Source organism: Lethenteron reissneri, chromosome 60, assembly GCF_015708825.2.
Source record: "Lethenteron reissneri isolate LAM-NWPU_2019-01 chromosome 60, ASM1570882v1, whole genome shotgun sequence".
In the NCBI taxonomy this organism is placed as follows: domain Eukaryota; kingdom Metazoa; phylum Chordata; class Hyperoartia; order Petromyzontiformes; family Petromyzontidae; genus Lethenteron; species Lethenteron reissneri.
In genome coordinates this window covers 3,443,043-3,460,468 of record NC_083838.1, presented here as the reverse complement: position 1 = coordinate 3,460,468, position 17,426 = coordinate 3,443,043, and the positions used below count along the sequence as shown (strand labels likewise).

Sequence of the window (17,426 nt, the reverse complement as noted above, 5' to 3'; positions counted from 1 at the left end):
CACACACAGACACACACACAGACACACACACGCAGAGGCTCTCACACATGCGGGCCACGTGAATGTCCGCACATTCTATCGGGCACATCTGAGAAAAATGCCCCCCACCCCACCCCCCTTGGCGCTCCTCAAGTTGTTTTTTGTTCAGTATTTTTGTCGGCGTGCAGGACCAACTAGCATGTGTGGAACCACACGTCACCGATAAAGCAGCGTGCGTGCACGTGTGTGTGTGCACGTGTGTGCGTGCACGTGTGTGTGTGCACGTGTGTGTGCGCGCACGTGTGTGTGTGTGTGCGTGCACGTGTGTGTGTGTGCACGTGTGTGTGTGCACGTGTGTGTGTGTGTGCACGTGTGTGTGCACGTGTGTGTGTGTGCACGTGTGTGTGCCTGCACGTGTGTGTGCACGTGTGTGTGTGTGCACGTGTGTGTGCACGTGTGTGTGTGCACGTGTGTGCACGTATGTGTGCCTGCACGTGTGTGTGTGCACGTGGTGTGTGTGCACGTGTGTGTGCACGTGTGTGTGCACGTGTGTGTGTGCACGTGTGTGCACGTGTGTGTGCCTGCACGTGTGTGTGTGCACGTGTGTGTGTGTGCACGTGTGTGTGCACGTGTGTGTGTGCACGTGTGTGTGCGCACGTGTGTGTGTGTGCACGTATGTGTGTGCACGTATGTGTGCACGTGTGTGCACGTGCGTGCGTATGTTTTTTCTTGTAGGGAGCGGTAGCGTAGCAGGTTTGCGCCCTGCACTACGAACCCAGCCACACGAGTTCGATTCCCGCTCATGGCCAACACCAGTGACGAATATCTGAACCGGTCCTGGGCCTCCCCTAGCTCGACTCAGCCTCAAATGAGTACCTGGTGCGATGTGTAAACATCAGCACAGGGGAGACAAAGGCGGCCGAACGTGATGCTCGCTAACAGCACTTGCCCCAGCCAGATAGAAGGGTAAAGAACCAATTATCATATTTTTGCTGGCAAATGAGGTTCCCATAGGGAGAATCTTTGTCTTTGTGTGTTTCTTGGCACGGTGGAGCAGCAGCAGCATCAGCAGGTCAATGCTGTCCGCTGCAGAGATGCTGGCTACAGCACGTGGAGTCATCTCAACCCTCCCCACCCCGACTCCCCCTCCCCGAACAACAAAAAAACATTGAGGAGTTACCCATCAAGAGAAGGGCTCTCAGTGCGGAAACGCGTGGCGGTGCTCACGCTACAACGCGTTTTTGCTATAACGCGTTTTCGCTACAACGCGTTTTCGCTACAACACGTTTCGCTACAACGCGTTTTCGCTACAACGCGTTTTCGCTATAACGCGTTTTCGCTACGACGCGTATTTGCTACAACACGTTTTCGCTACAACGCGTTTTCGCTACAACACGTTTCGCTACAACGCGTTTTCGCTACGACGCGTTTTCGCTACAACGCGTTTTCGCTACAACACGTTTCGCTACAACGCGTTTTCGCTACGACGCGTTTTCGCTACAACGCGTTTTCGCTACAACGCGTTTTCGCTACAACACGTTTCGCTACAAGGCGTTTTCGCTACAACGCGTTTTCGCTACAACGCGTTTTCGCTACAACGCGTTTTCGCTATGACGCGTTTTCGCTACAACGCGTTTTCGCTACAATGCGTTTTCGCTACAACACGTTTCGCTACAACGCGTTTTCGCTACAACGCGTTTTCGCTACAACGCGTTTTCGCTACGACGCGTTTTCGCTACAATGCGTTTTCGCTACGACGCGTTTTTGCTACAACACGTTTCGCTACAACGCGTTTTCGCTACAACACGTTTTCGCCACGACGCGTTTTTACTACAACACGTTTCGCTACGACGCGTTTTCGCTACGACGCGTTTTCGCTACAACACGTTTCGCTGCGACGCGTTTTCGCTACAACGCGACTTTTCTAATGGGGAACACTTTTCGTACAGCGTGGAAGGCGTGCCCAGCCCCGCCCCCGACCCGCCCGTGTATAGTGTAGTGTATAGTGTAGTGTATAGTAGTGTATAGTGTAGTGTATAGTGTAGTGTATATGACCGGTTCAGATAATCGTCGCTGGTGTTGGCTGTGAGCGGGAATCCAACTCGGTGTGTGGGTGGGTGTGTGGGTGTGTGGGTGTGTGTGTGGGTGTGTGTGGGTGGGTGGATGGGTGTGTGGGTGTGTGTGTGTGTGGGTGTGTGGGTGTGTGTGTGGGTGTGTGTGGGTGGGTGGATGGGTGTGTGGGTGTGTGGGTGTGTGTGGGTGGGTGGATGGGTGTGTGGGTGTGTGTGTGTGTGGGTGTGTGGGTGGGTGTGTGGGTGGGTGGATGGGTGTGTGGGTGTGTGTGTGTGTGGGTGTGTGGGTGGGTGTGTGGGTGGGTGGATGGGTGTGTGGGTGTGTGTGTGTGGGTGAGTGTGTGTGGGTGGGTGGATGGGTGTGTGGGTGTGTGGGTGTGTGGCTGGGTGTGTGGGTGTGTGTGTGGGTGTGTGTGGGTGGGTGGATGGGTGTGTGGGTGTGTGTGTGTGTGGGTGTGTGGGTGTGTGTGTGGGTGTGTGTGGGTGGGTGGATGGGTGTGTGGGTGTGTGTGTGTGTGGGTGTGTGGGTGGGTGTGTGGGTGGGTGGATGGGTGTGTGGGTGTGTGTGTGTGGGTGTGTGTATCTGGGTGTGAGTGTGTGTGTGTGGGTGTGTGTGTGGGTGTGTGGGTGTGTGTAGGTGTGTGTGTGTGTGTGTGAGGGGCACCTGGGTCTGCCCCGTGACCTCTTGCCAGCGGGCGTTCGACACTTCACGTGGCCTCAAGGTGCACATGGCCTGGCACAAGCGTCGTGGTGACGTCACCGCCACTTAGTGGCGAATTGCGGTTGTTGTTGTGTGTGGGTGTGTGGGTGTGTGTGTGGGTGGGTGTGTGTGTGGGTGTGTGTGTGGGTGTGTGTGTGTGTATGGGTGGGTATGTGGGTGGGTGTGTGTGTGGGTGGGTGTGTGTGTGGGTGTGTGTGTGGGTGGGTGTATGCGTGTGGGTGTGGGTGGGTGTGTGTGTGGGTGGGTGTGTGTGTGTATGTGGGTGTGTGGGTGTGGGGGTGTGGATGTGTGTGTGTGTGAGTGGCACCTGGGTCTGCCCCGTGACCTCCTGCCAGCGGGCGTTCGACACTTCACGTGACCTCAAGGTGCACATGGCCTGGCACAAGCGTCGTGGTGACGCCACCGCCACTTAGTGGCGAATGGCGGTTGTTGTGTGTGGGGGTGTGTGGGTGTGTGTGTGGGTGTGTGTGTGGCAAGGAGCCCGAGAGCGGAGAGCGATTTCAACTCGGACCCGACACAAGTTGGACACTCGCTGTGAACGTACAAGCTTGCAGTTCGCCGTTAAGACGGCGTCAGATTTTTTGTTGCAAATCCTAAAACTCCCCCCGGTGGATTTTCGTAAAAGGAAAAAAAAAATTGCTCACTTAATGGACTCGTTCTGACCCAGCTTGTAATTACAAACCCCCGAATTATTTTTCAACAAAAAATCTTGACCCCCCCCTCCCTCCTTCGCTCCCTCCCTCCCTCCCTCTATCCCTGTTCCTTCAATCTGTAAGGCGCAAGGTCGCCCCAGGCATAAGGACGGGCGGGATAAGAGGCGATAAGAATCGCCTCTTTAATGCGGTGGCAGAGGCCGGCAGGCAGCCGAGTCGGTAACGCGCGCGTGCTCTCACGGAACGGAGAGGGAGGGAGGGAGGGGAGGGCAGGGAGGGAGGGAGGGAGGGAGGGGAGGGGAGGGAGGGAGGGAGGGAGGGAGGGGAGGGGAGGGAGGGAGGGAGGGGAGGGAGGTTTCCCAACTTCGCTCTCTCTCCATGTGTTCCTCCTGTTCTCCCTCGTTCCTTCCAGCCTCCCCGTCCACACCGCTGCCTCCCCCGTCCCTCTCATCTCACTCCACTCCCCTCCACGCACTCTCCTGCCTCTCCCCTCTCATCTCACTCTACTCCCCTCCACGCACTCTCCTGCCTCTCATCTCACTCTACTCCCCTCCACGCACTCTCCTGCCTCTCCCCTCTCATCTCACTCCACTCCCCTCCACGCACTCTCCTGCCTCTCATCTCACTCCACTCACCTCCACGCACTCTCCTGCCTCTCCCATCTCATCTCACTACTCCCCTCCACGCACTCTCCTGCCTCTCCCCTCTCATCTCACTCCACTCACCTCCAAGCACTCTCCTGCCTCTCCCCTCTCATCTCATACTACTCCCCTCCACGCACTCTCCTGCCTCTCATCTCACTCCACTCACCTCCACGCACTCTCCTGCCTCTCCCATCTCATCTCACTACTCCCCTCCACGCACTCTCCTGCCTCTCCCCTCTCATCTCACTCTACTCCTCTCCACGCACTCTCCTGCCTCTCCCCTCTCTTCTCACTCCACTCCCCTCCACGCATTCTCCTGCCTCTCATCTCCCTCCACTCCCCTCCACGCACTCTCCTGCATCTCCCCTCTAATCTAACTCCACTCCCCTCCAAGCACTCTCCTGCCTCTCCCCTCTCATCTCACTGTACTCCCCTCCACGCACTCTCCTACCTCTCCCCTCTCATCTCACTCCGCTCCCCTCCACGCACTCTCCTGCCTCTCATCTCACTCCGCTCCCCTCCACGCACTCTCCTGCCTCTCATCTCACTCCACTCCCCTCCACGCACTCTCCTGCCTCTCCCCTCTAATCTCACTCCACTCCCCTCCACACACTCTCCTGCCTCTCCCCTCTCATTTCACTCTCCTGCCTCTCCCCTCTCATCTCACTCCACTCCCCTCCACGCACTCTCCTACCTCTCCCCTCTCATCTCACTCCATTCCCCTCCACGCACTCTCCTGCCTCTCCCCTTTCATCTCACTCTACTCCCCTCCACACACTCTCCTACCTCTCCCCTCTCATCTCACTCCGCTCCCCTCCACGCACTCTCCTGCCTCTCATCTCACTCCACTCCCCTCCACGCACTCTCCTGCCTCTCCCCTCTCATCTCACTCCACTCCCCTCCACACACTCTCCTGCCTCTCCCCTCTCATTTCACTCCACTCCCCTCCACGCACTCTCCTGCCTCTCCCCTCTCATCTCACTCCACTCCCCTCCACGCACTCTCCTGCCTCTCCCCTCTCATCTCACTCCACTTTCCTCCACGCACTCTCCTACCTCTCCCCTCTCATCTCACTCCACTCCCCTCCACACACTCTCCTGCCTCTCCCCTCTCATCTCACTCCACTCCCCTCTACGCACTCTCCCACCTCCCCCCTCTCTTCTCACTCCATTCCCCTCCACGCACTCTCCTGCCTCTCCCTTCTCATATCACTCCACCCCCCTCCACGCACTATCCTGCCTCTCATCTCACTCCCCTCCACGCACTCTCCTGCCTCTCATCTCACTCCACTCCCCTCCACGCATTCTGCTGCCTCTCGCCACGTGCTCGCCACGTGCTGCCTATGACACGCGAGCCACGTGACAACTGGCGGTGGTGGTGGTGGTGGCGGTGGGGGTGGTGGTGGGGGTGGCGGTGGTGGCGGTGCTGGTGGCGGGGGCGGTGGTGGTGGTGGCAGTGGTGGTGGCGGTGGGAGTGGGGGTGGTGGTGGCGGTGGTGGTGGGAGTGGTGGTGGCGGTGGGAGTGGTGGTGGCGGGGGTGGTGGCGGTGGTGGTGGTGTTGGCGGTGGTGGTGGCGGTGGGGGCAGTGGTGGCGGTGGGGGTGGCGGTGGGGGTGGTGGGAGGATAACCGCGGTCGCATCGTGTTGCGTTTCCGCATCCGTGACACGGAAATCGTGTCAACATGCGAGCCATCGCCACCTTCATACAGCACGCAGGCTCGGCACACTTCACATCACAACCCGTCTCAACATCTTTGAAAGGGGCACCCCCAGCGGCAGCAGTCCATGCGAGGCATAGATTGACTCAGCTACCCGTCGGAGGCCGTCTGACTGCGAGAAGGGCTGCGTGCAGAGTGAGAGAGTGAGCGAGAGGGTGAGCGAGAGAGTGAGCGAGAGAGTGAGCGAGAGAGTGAGAGAGTGAGCGAGAGAGTGACCGAGAGAGTGAGCGAGAGAGTGAGAGAGTGAGCGAGAGGGTGAGCGAGAGAGTGACCGAGAGAGTGAGCGAGAGAGTGAGCGAGAGTGAGCGAGAAAGTGAGCGAGAGAGTGACCGAGAGAATGAGCGACAGAGTGACCGAGAGAGTGAGCGAGAGAGTGAGCGAGTGAGAGAGCGAAAGAGTGAGCGAGAGAGTGAGCGAGAGAGTGAGCGAGAGAGTGAGCGAGAGAGTGAGCGAGAGAGTGAGCGAGAGAGTGAGCGAGAGAGTGAGCGAGAGAGTGAGCGAGAGAGCGACCGAGAGAGTGACCGAGAGAGTGAGCGAGAGAGTGAGCGAGTGAGAGAGCGAGAGAGTGACCGAGAGAGTGAGCGAGAGAGTGAGCGAGAGAGTGAGCGAGAGAGTGAGCGAGAGAGTGAGCGAGAGAGTGAGCGAAAGAGTGAGCGAGAGAGTGAGCGAGAGAGTGACCGAGAGAGTGAGCGAGAGAGTGAGCGAGAGAGTGAGCGAGAGAGTGACCGAGAGAGTGAGCGTGAGAGTGACCGAGAGAGTGAGCGTGAGAGTGAGCGAGAGAGTGAGCGAGAGAGTGAGCGAGAGAGTGACCGAGAGAGTGAGCGAGAGAGTGAGCGAGAGAGTGAGCGAGAGAGTGAGCGAGAGAGTGACCGAGAGAGTGAGCGAGAGAGTGAGCGAGAGAGTGAGCGAGAGAGCGACCGAGAGAGCGACCGAGAGAGCGAGCGAGAGAGTGAGCGAGTGAGAGAGCGAGAGAGTGAGCGAGAGAGTGAGCGAGAGAGTGACCGAGAGAGTGAGCGAGAGAGTGAGCGAGAGAGTGAGCGAGAGAGTGACCGAGAGAGTGAGCGTGAGAGTGACCGAGAGAGTGAGCGTGAGAGTGAGCGAGAGAGTGAGCGAGAGAGTGAGCGAGAGAGTGACCGAGAGAGTGAGCGAGAGAGTGACCGAGAGAGTGAGCGTGAGAGTGACCGAGAGAGTGAGCGAGAGAGTGAGCGAGAGAGTGACCGAGAGAGTGAGCGAGAGAGTGAGCGAGAGAGTGAGCGAGAGAGTGACCGAGAGAGTGAGCGAGAGAGTGACCGAGAGAGTGAGCGAGAGAGTGAGCGAGAGGGTGAGCGAGAGAGTGAGCGAGAGAGTGACCGAGAGAGTGACCGAGAGAGTAAGCGAGAGAGTGAGCGAGAGGGGGGGGGGGTTTATAAAGCAAAGTTTAAAAATAAAAAAATAAAAATGTTTTACGAAATGATGAACGAAGCAAAGTGCCGACTACACCGAGCATCTTCTTGTTTCCACTGATCGTAAAAAATAAAATAAAAAAAGACTCAGCACATGGCCTGCAATCCAATGTGGCATTCATCTGAAGCCAGTCGAGGGTAATGATTGCTGCTGCTGCTGTGTGATCACTCCCCACCACTCACTCCTACCCTGTCCACTCTGAAGAGGCGTCAGCTGGAGTTGTCTGCCTACAACGACCTACAGCCCGTACTGATTGCGCTTGCACACTGATTGTCGTTCTTCCGATGTTTGCACAACCGGCTACGTACGGTGCAAAGGAAGATCAGCGTTAAAGATCCCCCGCGCCTCCTTGGGGTGAACGGCGGTGGGTAAGTGACGTCGGCGAGACAACGTTTGAACGTGTGTTGGAGGGGTCTTTGACTTCGTGCTGGTCTCACAGCAAGGGAACACGCGCGGTGCATCTGCCAGTCATCTCGGTCAGTCAACCCGCGGCACCTGGGTCTGTCCCGTTGATCTCTTCATGGATACTTCGCGCGGGAGCCTCGAGGTGCACCTAGCCTGGCACAAACGCTGCGGTGATGCCAACGCCGCGTAAGTGCGGATGTTATTGCTGCTGATGTTCTATAACTGCGGTGACTAGGAGATGTCATCTCCCTCGCCTGGTGTACAGGAGGTCGTGGGTTCGATCCCGACCCTGACACCTGCTGCTGTATATTTGGAGCCTGTGTCTCTCTCTCTCTCATCATCACCACGGTGGCTAGGAGATGTTAACTACCTCGCCTGGTGTACAGGAGGTCGTGGGTTCGATCCCTACCCTGCGGTCTGCTGTATATTTGGAGTCTGCATCTCTCTCTCATCATGATCATCACGGTGGCTAGGAGATGTTAACTACCTCGCCTGGTGTACAGGAGGTCGTGGGTTCGATCCCTACCCTGCGGTCTGTTGTATACTTGGAGTCTGCATCTCTCTTTCATCATCATCACCACGGTGGCTAGGAGATGTTAACTACCTCGCCTGGTATACAGGAGGTCGCGGGTTCGATCCCGACCCTGACGATTCCTGTACATTTGGAGTTTGCGGTGTCTCTCTATCTTTCCCTGTGGTCGCGTGGATTTTTCTCCGGGTCCTCCGGGATTTTCCCTCCACATTTAGAATCAACATCACCACGCGTTTAGAGTTACTTGTGTGCTATAAAATGTCCACGTGATAATAATGATAATGATGATAAGCCACTTCGTTGAGACCTGTCATTTGCAATATGCCAGGTCGCTTCTGGAAGAAGAAAAAAAAATACATATACAGCCACAGCGGTAAACTAAAAATAAAATTGTCTTAAAGTTTAGTTTTATGGTCCGGGAATTGGCCAAACATCACAGCAACCAGGACCTCAAGACTCCCTCGGGCGTTCGAGACTTTGTATTTTCCCCGACCATTGTTATTCTCATTACCGCTGCTGCTGTTGTTGTTGTGTGTTTGTTATTGTGGTTGTTGTTATTAATAGGGGAGCCGCAGTAACGCGCTGCCCTACGAACCCGTCTCAGCCACAAGTGTGTTTACCTGGTGCGCTGTGAAGTTAACATCACCACTGGGGAGACAAAGACGGCCGGGCGTGGTGCTGGTAACGCCCCCCCCCCACCCTCGTGTGCCGTGCCGGACTTCATCAGTGCTCGCTAACAGCACTTGCCCCAGCAGTCTGTTGAGGCTATACGGGGGATCTTTGTCTTTTGTTATTCATAGCGGAGGGTGGGGGGGTATGAGGTTAAGAGGCTGTAGTCTCAGTGGTTCGCAAACCTGCGTATCCGAGGCCCAACGCGGCTCTTTAAAAATAAATGGGACTGCTTTTCGTGGTGATGTTATCTATTTAAGGGTGGCGATGGCTCGCAATGCATTGCGCGGAGACTTCTTGAAATGTCGATTTGTGTCACGTGTTTCGTTTGCTACTACTCCTGCAAAAAAATCGAATTACATTTTTTAGTCTCTTCTCGTTATTTTTGGTTGTTCGACCTCCCCCCCTCCCTCGTTGTAGCAAAGCAGAGGGCCCCCCCCCCCCACCTCGTCCTAAATACCCCTCCCCTCAACCGCTTCGCCCCCCCCCACCCCCCATCCACCCCGCCCCCACCCCCCAACCCCCACTCCACCTCTGAGCCCGTTGCCACATCTCCACCTATGGAGCCAGCTGCGTGCCCAGGTGAACCGTTGCCATGGGAGACGCGCCAACATCCGGGAGACGAGACATCCCCCAGGCAATGCACGCGCGCGACGAGCAAAGACAAAGGTGCCCCAGCCGCGCCCGGAGGGGCAAGAGCTACCTGTGTAGCGAGGTCGTCGGTTCGATGCCGACCCTGACAATGCCCGTTGCATATTTGCGTGTCTCTCTGTCCGTGACCGCGTGGATCGTTATCCGGGGTCCTCTGATTCTTACTCTTAGGTTTTTTTCGGTAAAGTCACGTAGGTAAAATAACTAAATTAAAATAATAAAAGTAATGATTAGAATAAAATAATAAATCACGACGTTTATATTTCGATTGAAAGATTTCGTGACTGCAGGGATTCATCTTCTTGGTTCTTTCGGTAAAGTCACGTAGAAGGGAAATAATAAAGTAATAAAAAATAAAACATAATAAAATAATTCTCACGACGTTTCGGCCACAACGCAAGCAGCCGTCCTCAGGTGGAGACCAGGTCTGTCGCGAAGACAGCGTCTGTCTTCCCGACAGACCGACAAACCTGTTCTTCACCTGAGGACGGCTGCTTGCGTTGTGGCCGAAACGTCGTGAGAATTATTTTATTATGTAATATTTTTATTATTTTATTATTTCCATTCTACGTGACTTTACCGAAATAACCAAGAAGATGAATCCTTGCAGTCACGAAAGCTTCAAATCTAGAATCCTCCGATTTTCTTTTCCCCCACCCCACCCCTCCCGTCCACGTGGAGAATGAACATGCCACGCGTTTTGGACTTATTTTGGCCGCTACGAATGTGCGCGTGCTAACGAGCCACTTCGTTATTTGCGGCCGGGTCGCTTCTGAAAACTAGCTGCGTATACCGCGGGTGGGGGTCCTTATCTGGCAAAGAAAATTGACGAAAGTGCCGGTTGAGCGAGCCGCACTTACGGAAGGACGTCGCAATGCACGTGGAGTCGTGTTGTTGTTTGACTTGCATCCCACTGGGATTTTTGCACACAGCGTTGGTGTACGGTGCTTTTTTTCTGCAATATTTTGCTGTCTTTTCTTGGATTTTCTGTTTGCACTTAGTCACATAGTCACTTTAAGATCTTAATTTTGGAGCTTTCGTGACTGCAGGAATTATTCTTTGGTTCTTTCGGTTAAGTCACGTCTAAAGATAAAATAATAATGCTATTATTTAATTTATTATTTTATCTTTAGACGTGACTTAACCGAAAGAACCAAAGAATCACTTTAATATGTTTTTGTTCATGTTTTTGTTTTTTGTTTGTTGCGGTTGCACCCGATTCTAGAGCCGAATGGCTCACAGGGCTATACCTAATAAATGAACTTGAACGCCCCGTCGCCTTTGTCTCCCCACTGGAGATGTTCAATACCCACCGCATCGGGTACTCATTTAAGGCTGAGATGTCCCACGCGAAGGCCCGCGATTGATTCAGGCATTTTGCCAACCAAAGTTGGCCGTGAGCGCGAATCGATCTCGAGTCGCCGAATTCGTACCGCACGAACCTCGGGACAGTCCGGGAATCGAACTTAGGAGGGCAGGTTAGTAGTGAGAGCGTGGGTGGCCAGCGCCACGCCCGACCGCCTTTGTCTCCCCAGTGTCGATGTTTTACACACCTCACCAGGTACTCACTTGAGGACTAGTCGACCCGGCTCCAGTAGAGGGCAGGTGAGACGCACACAACAACGACACCAGCTGTACTGCCCCACACTGTGCCAACTCGCTGTGTTTTAGCCGCCCAAGCGCTCCGCTCGTTGTTGTGAGCGTCGCTCCTCTGCCCACCGCTGTTGCTGGAAGGCGACTGCCTCTAACTGCCCAGTAGCGTCCTTCACGAGCCTCCTCCTCCACAGAGGCCGATCTTGACACCGCTGGTACCGCTCATCGGCAAGTCCGCTCAGCTCCACGTCCTCCCGTACCACATCACTCCATCTCTTCTCTAGCCCGTGTGGCACCCGTTTATCCCCCTCGATCCGGCCAAACAGAAGCTGCTTGGGCATGCGGTGGCTGGGCATGCGGGCGATGTAACACAGCCAACACAGCCTCGCTTGCCGGAGGAGCTCACCCATGATGGAGAGTGTGTAAACGATTGTAGGCATGCCAGCCTAAATGTTTCACACGTTTCGCAATCATAGCGAATGGAGGGCATAACACACACACGCACAAAGACAAAGATCACCCATATCGCCGTAACAGGCCGTTGGGGCGAGTGCTTGTCACGAATATCACATAATGAAGGACCGGTACACGAGGGGGTGGGTGGCCAGCACCATCCACGTTTACACGCACAAAGACAAAGATCCCCCGCGTAGCCTGAACAGGCCTTTGGGGCAAGTGCTGTTAGCGAGTAGCCACCTAACGAAGGCCGGCACGGCGCACGGGATGTGCGGACGATCGAAAAGGCGTTCCGAAAAACGAGGACATTTCTGAAAATTCTGGAAGATTCGAGCCGCAGGCGACGGGAGATTCCACGGATAATGAGGTTCGTTTGCATTTATTTTTCGCGGATAAAGGGGAGTTTTCGCGGATGCCATGCTTGCAGATGAGATGCTGTGTCAAGTACAGCCACAGCGAGACAGGTCAGATGAGCGTGTAAAGTCAAGCCGTGATCAACGCGGTCACCGCTGAACCATCTTGCGTACGATGCCCATCAGATAATCCAGACGCGACGCGAGGTTGATCCCCCGGCCATCACTTGGACGGGATGATAGAGCGGACTGAGATGAAAAAAATTATAACGGCGGATTCCTGAATCTATCCGTGTGGATCTTTGGGAGAGTCATGCTCTCTCCCCCCACCCCCCACCACCACCACCCTCTCTCGAGACTCGGCAGCGATGCTCGCGTGGCTCAACGTCGCTGCTATTAAAGGTGAATGGTTGTGGAATGGTGACGACCGCTAGTGCACCGCGGACAAATCGTCGGCAACGTCTCTCGTGGAAGGCCCTTCGAGGCCAATTCGTGACGGGCTTTCTCACGTAGAAGGGAAATAATACAATAATATAAATATAAAACAATAAAAAAATTCTCACGACGTTTCGACTGCAACACAAGCAATCATCATCAGGTGTATTTCCCTTCGACGTGACTTTACCGAAAGAACCAAACATATGAATCCCTGCAGTCACGAAAGCTTTAAATCAAAATTTGCTTGTTGTTGTGTTTAGTTTGCCGTCACCCCCCCCCATCTCCCCCGTTACCATCCGATCAACACGTACGGCGCGAAAGAAGTTCAACATACACACGCGAAACGCGCGCGCATGGAAACAAACGTGCTCGTAATTCACTGCCGAGCGACGCTGATTCGGTCTGCCAAAAGGGAGAATGTCTCGCGAAAGGTAGTCTCACGCGGTCAAATAGAGGGCATTGATTTATCGACTTTATTCTGAGAGTGCACTCAACTCAGTGCCACCGCACATACACACACACACGCACACTGGAGACCACCACATGGACATCGGAGTTGGCTACACCGATACCGGCCAGCAAACGCTGCCAGCATCAGTCACGCGTAAGTGATGCCACTGCCACTGATTGTTATTGTTACGATCGGTGGCTTCATCGTTCAAATTCTTCGGGACGTGTTGGGTTCGCCGTTTGCATGGGTATGCCACCAGCACGGCACGGCATCGTCCCTAAGCTGTGCTGAGGTCGGTGGCTGTATGGGCATGCTGATATGAGCTACCCGTCGGAGGCCGTCGGACTGCAAGAAGGGCTGCGTGCAGAACGAGAGAGAGCGAGTGAGTGAGAGAGTGAGAGTGAGCGAGAGAGTGAGCGAGAGAGTGACCGAGAGAGTGACCGAGAGAGTGACCGAGAGAGTGAGCGAGAGAGTGAGCGAGAGGGTGAGCGAGAGGGTGAGCGAGAGAGAGAGAGCGAGAGAGTGAGCGAGAGGGTGACCGAGAGAGAGCGAGAGAGTGAGCGAGAGAGTGAGCGAGAGAGTGACCGAGAGAGTGACCGAGAGAGTGAGCGAGAAAATGACCGAGAGAGTGACCGAGAGAGTGAGCGAGAAAGTGACCGAAAGAGTGACCGAGAGAATGACCGAGAGGGTGAGCGAGAGGGTGAGCGAGAGAGTGAGCGAGAGGGTGAGCGAGAGAGTGAGCGAGAGAGTGAGCGAGAAAATGACCGAGAGAGTGACCGAGAGAGTGAGCGAGAAAGTGACCGAAAGAGTGACCGAGAGAATGACCGAGAGGGTGAGCGAGAGGGTGAGCGAGAGAGTGAGCGAGAGGGTGAGCGAGAGAGTGAGCGAGAGAGTGAGCGAGAAAGTGAGCGAGAGAGTGAGCGAGAGGGTGAGCGAGAGAGTGACCGAGAGAGTGACCGAGAGGGTGAGCGAGAGGGTGAGCGAGAGAGTGAGCGAGAGAGTGAGCGAAAGAGTGAGCGAGAGAGTGAGCGAGAGAGTGACCGAGAGAGTGACCGAGAGGGTGAGCGAGAGAGTGAGCGAGAGAGTGAGCGAGAGAGTGAGCGAAAGAGTGAGCGAGAGAGTGAGCGAGAGAGTGACCGAGAGAGTGACCGAGAAAGATGAACGAAGCAAAGTGCCGAATACACCGAGCATCTTCTCGTTTCCACTGATCGTAAAAAAAAAACGCAGTCAGTTTGCGGCGAGGGTGCACGTCAAAGGCAAAGATCCCCCGTGTAGCCTGCACAGAGTGCTGGGGCAAGTGCCGCTAGCAAGGGGCGTGGTGCTGGCCATCATCTCATCCAAGTGATGGCCGCGCCTCAACCTCGAGTAGCGTCTGAAGATCTGATGGATATCGCACCCAAGCTGGTTCAGCTGTGACCGCATTGAAGGGCCTTGCACGAGAAGCGTTGGCGACGATTTGGCTGCGGTGTTAATCGCAGCCGAGGTTTAGCCAGGCGAGCATCGCTGCCGAGACTCGAGACCTTTACCAGAGAGAGAGAGGGTAGAGGGGGGTGGGCAAGCATGACTGTCCCAAATATCCACACGGATAGATTCAGGAATCCGCCGCGATAACTTTCATCTCTCAGCCACGGCAGTAATCCCGTCCAAGTGACGGCCGCGGCTCAACCTTGAGTAGCGTTTTGAAGATCTGATTGGTATCGCACGCAAGCCGGTTGAGTAGTGATCGCATTGATCACGGCTTGACTTTACACACTCGTCCCGCCTGGCTCGACAAAGCATCTTATCTGCAAGAATGCTATCCGCGAAAACTCCCTTATCATCAGCGAAAAATAATAATTACAAACGGACCTCGTTATCCGTGGAATCTCAGATCACCCGCGGTTTCAATCTTCCGTGGCCCGCGATCATTTTCAGAGACGTCCTCGTTTCTCGGAACGCCTTTCGATGATCCGCACATTGATGCCATCTCGCTAACAGCACTTGCCCCAACAGTCGTTGGAGCCTATACGGGGGGGAACCTACGCCTTTTTGTTGTTGGTGATGATGGTGGTGGTGGTGATGATGATGACATTACGCGAAGCAGCACACCAATGGCCATGTAAACGGCAGCATGTTCGCGCTCACGTATGTTGCATGCGTGTTGAACTTCTTTCGCACCGTACGCCGCGCACCGAGCTAATCGGAGGTGCGGGGGAAGGGCAGCAAACTAGACCGGACGGGGCGGCTGGTTGGGTGGAGGAGAAGGGGGTGAATCACACACGGTGTCAACATCGAGGATTGCTCGCAGACTCAGACCACTTGATACAGCTATCGTGCTGTGACGGTTCCACCTGAAGACGGAAGCTTGTATTGCCTCCGAAACGTCGTGATTTCTATTAAATTTTTATCTTACTTTTATTAATTTCAATTTTTTACCTACGTGACTTTACCGACAAAAAAAAACTACGAATATGAATCCTTGCGGTCACGAAAGCTTCAAATCTAGAATTAGACCATAGATCTTAGAGGTCATCATTCAGCTTCGTCAGCACCGCGGACAGTGGCTGGTGCGGCTGGAGATTTAAACGAAGGTCAGCTTGGGATGTACTCATGTACGACGGGAGGAGAGGGGGGGGTGCAGGGGGGTGCAGGGGGGGGGGGGCGAGGGTATAGGGGGGGGGTCACCGGTCACTCACGACTTACCCGACTATTCACGCTTCATCCCACGAGTCTTCGTTGCAGTCGACTTTTTGCATTTATTATTAAGCAAAGGCTTCGGTTTTAAATCTCCCGTCCCGGTCACGACCAGCCTCCACGCTCGGCAACCAGCAAGGTCACTCGGTCACTCGCTCGGTCATCGGCGGCTCTCACATCTCGGCTCGATCGACTCCCAGAATTGAAAATTCGCAGCGCGGGCCGAAGCTCCCATCAAACCAAACCCTGCCCCCCCCCCTCCCCCCGCGTTCTTCCTCTCGTCTCGTCTCTCTCTCTGCCCCTCGCCTCGCCTCGCTCGCTCTGTCGGTAGCCACACAGGGAGCCGGTAAAGCCACCGCGGTATAAACCACTCAGCCGCTCGTCTCCAACCAAACCTCCCCCACACAGTGACCCCTGGCCTCCTCGTCACAGCCAGCCGGCCAGGATCACTGCGTGACCGTGGCAGCAGCAGCGGTGGTGGCTGTTGCCTTGGACTGATGGAACCGGTGGCTGCTGCTGCTGCTGCTTCTGCTGCTGCTGCTGCTGCTGCTTCTGCTGCTTCTGCTGCTGCTGCTTCTGCTGCTGCTGCTTCTGCTGCTGCTGCTTCTGCTGCTGCTTCTGGACTGCCACGCGCTGATGCACGCAATGCCACATCACTCCTTAACGAACGGCGCTACGGTGGTGGTGGTGGTTGTTGTTGTTGTTGGTGGTGGTGGTGTTGGTAGCGGCATCCGTCCACCGTCCGGAAGAGGAGAAGGACGTGGAGGTGGTGGTTGGTTGGTGGTTGTGGTGGTGGTTGGTTGATGGTGGTGGTGGAGCGAGAAGAGACCGCGTAGCCAATGCTGGGAGCTCGAGCCGTGCGCTGCTGTGAATGTGCGTGTCGTGTGTGTGATGCTCGTACAGCCGGGGAGAGAGCGAGAGGGGGGTGGGGGAGATGCTGGGTGGATGGGTGGGGGAAGTGTTTGCCTGAGCGCGTGTGTGTGAATGTGTGTGTCGTGTGTGTGTGAATGTGTGTGTGTGTGTCGTGTGTGTGTGTGAATGGGGAGCGGTGGTGCAGCGGTTAGCGCGCTACGCTCCCACTGCCGCACATTGCCGACACCAACACCGAGTGACGATTACTTGGACCGGTCCTGCGGCCTTCCCTAGGTCGACTCGGCCTCAAATGAGTACCTGGTGCGGTGGGTAAAAAAAAAACATCGCCACTGGGGAGACAAATGCGGCTTGGTGTGGATGGTGCTGGCCACCACACCCGCATCGCGCGCCATGCCGGACTTCATAGGTGCTACTCGTCGAACAGCACTTGCCCCGGCAGTCTGTCACGGGCTATACACGGCGAGAGGGAATCTTTGTCTTTGTCTGTGTGAATGGGAGGGAATGTGTGGTGGTGGTGGGGGGGGTGACTGCTGAGGAAGGAGGAGGAGGGGTGGAGGGGAGAAGGGGAAGGAGGCGGGGGATTGTGGTTGAGAGGGGCTTGGGGGGGGGGTGCATTGGGAGGAGTTCTGGGTACCGTTAAACGCCCCGCTGAAGAAAGCCAGATGTCAGCTGTAATCAGTTTCATTGGGGGGCCGCTGCCACTGGAGTGTGTATAGACACACACACGCGTACACACACACGTACACACACACGTACACACACACACGCGCGCACACACACGTACACACACACACACGCACATACACACACACGCACATACACACACACACGCGCACATACACACACACACGCGCGCACACACACGCGCACACACACGCACATACACACACGTGCACACACACACGCGCACACACACACGCGCACACACACGCGTACGTACACACACACGCACACACACGCACATGCAGACACGTACACACACACGCACACACACACGCGCACACACACGTACACAGACGCACACACACATACAGACACGTACACACAAGAACACACACACGCACATGCAGAGACGTACACACACGTACACACACGTACACAAAG

General features: G+C 55.5%; 1 protein-coding gene across 1 annotated transcript in view; it reads right to left on the bottom strand.

Moving 5' to 3' along the window:
* The window catches only part of LOC133358036 (protein CBFA2T3-like), a 60,737-nt gene extending 44,437 nt beyond the window's left edge, over positions 1-16,300 (bottom strand). The window contains 1 exon segment of the mRNA XM_061576311.1: positions 15,459-16,300. The gene's annotated coding sequence lies outside the window, so the exon portion shown is untranslated.
* Positions 16,301-17,426: the final 1,126 nt, after the last annotated feature.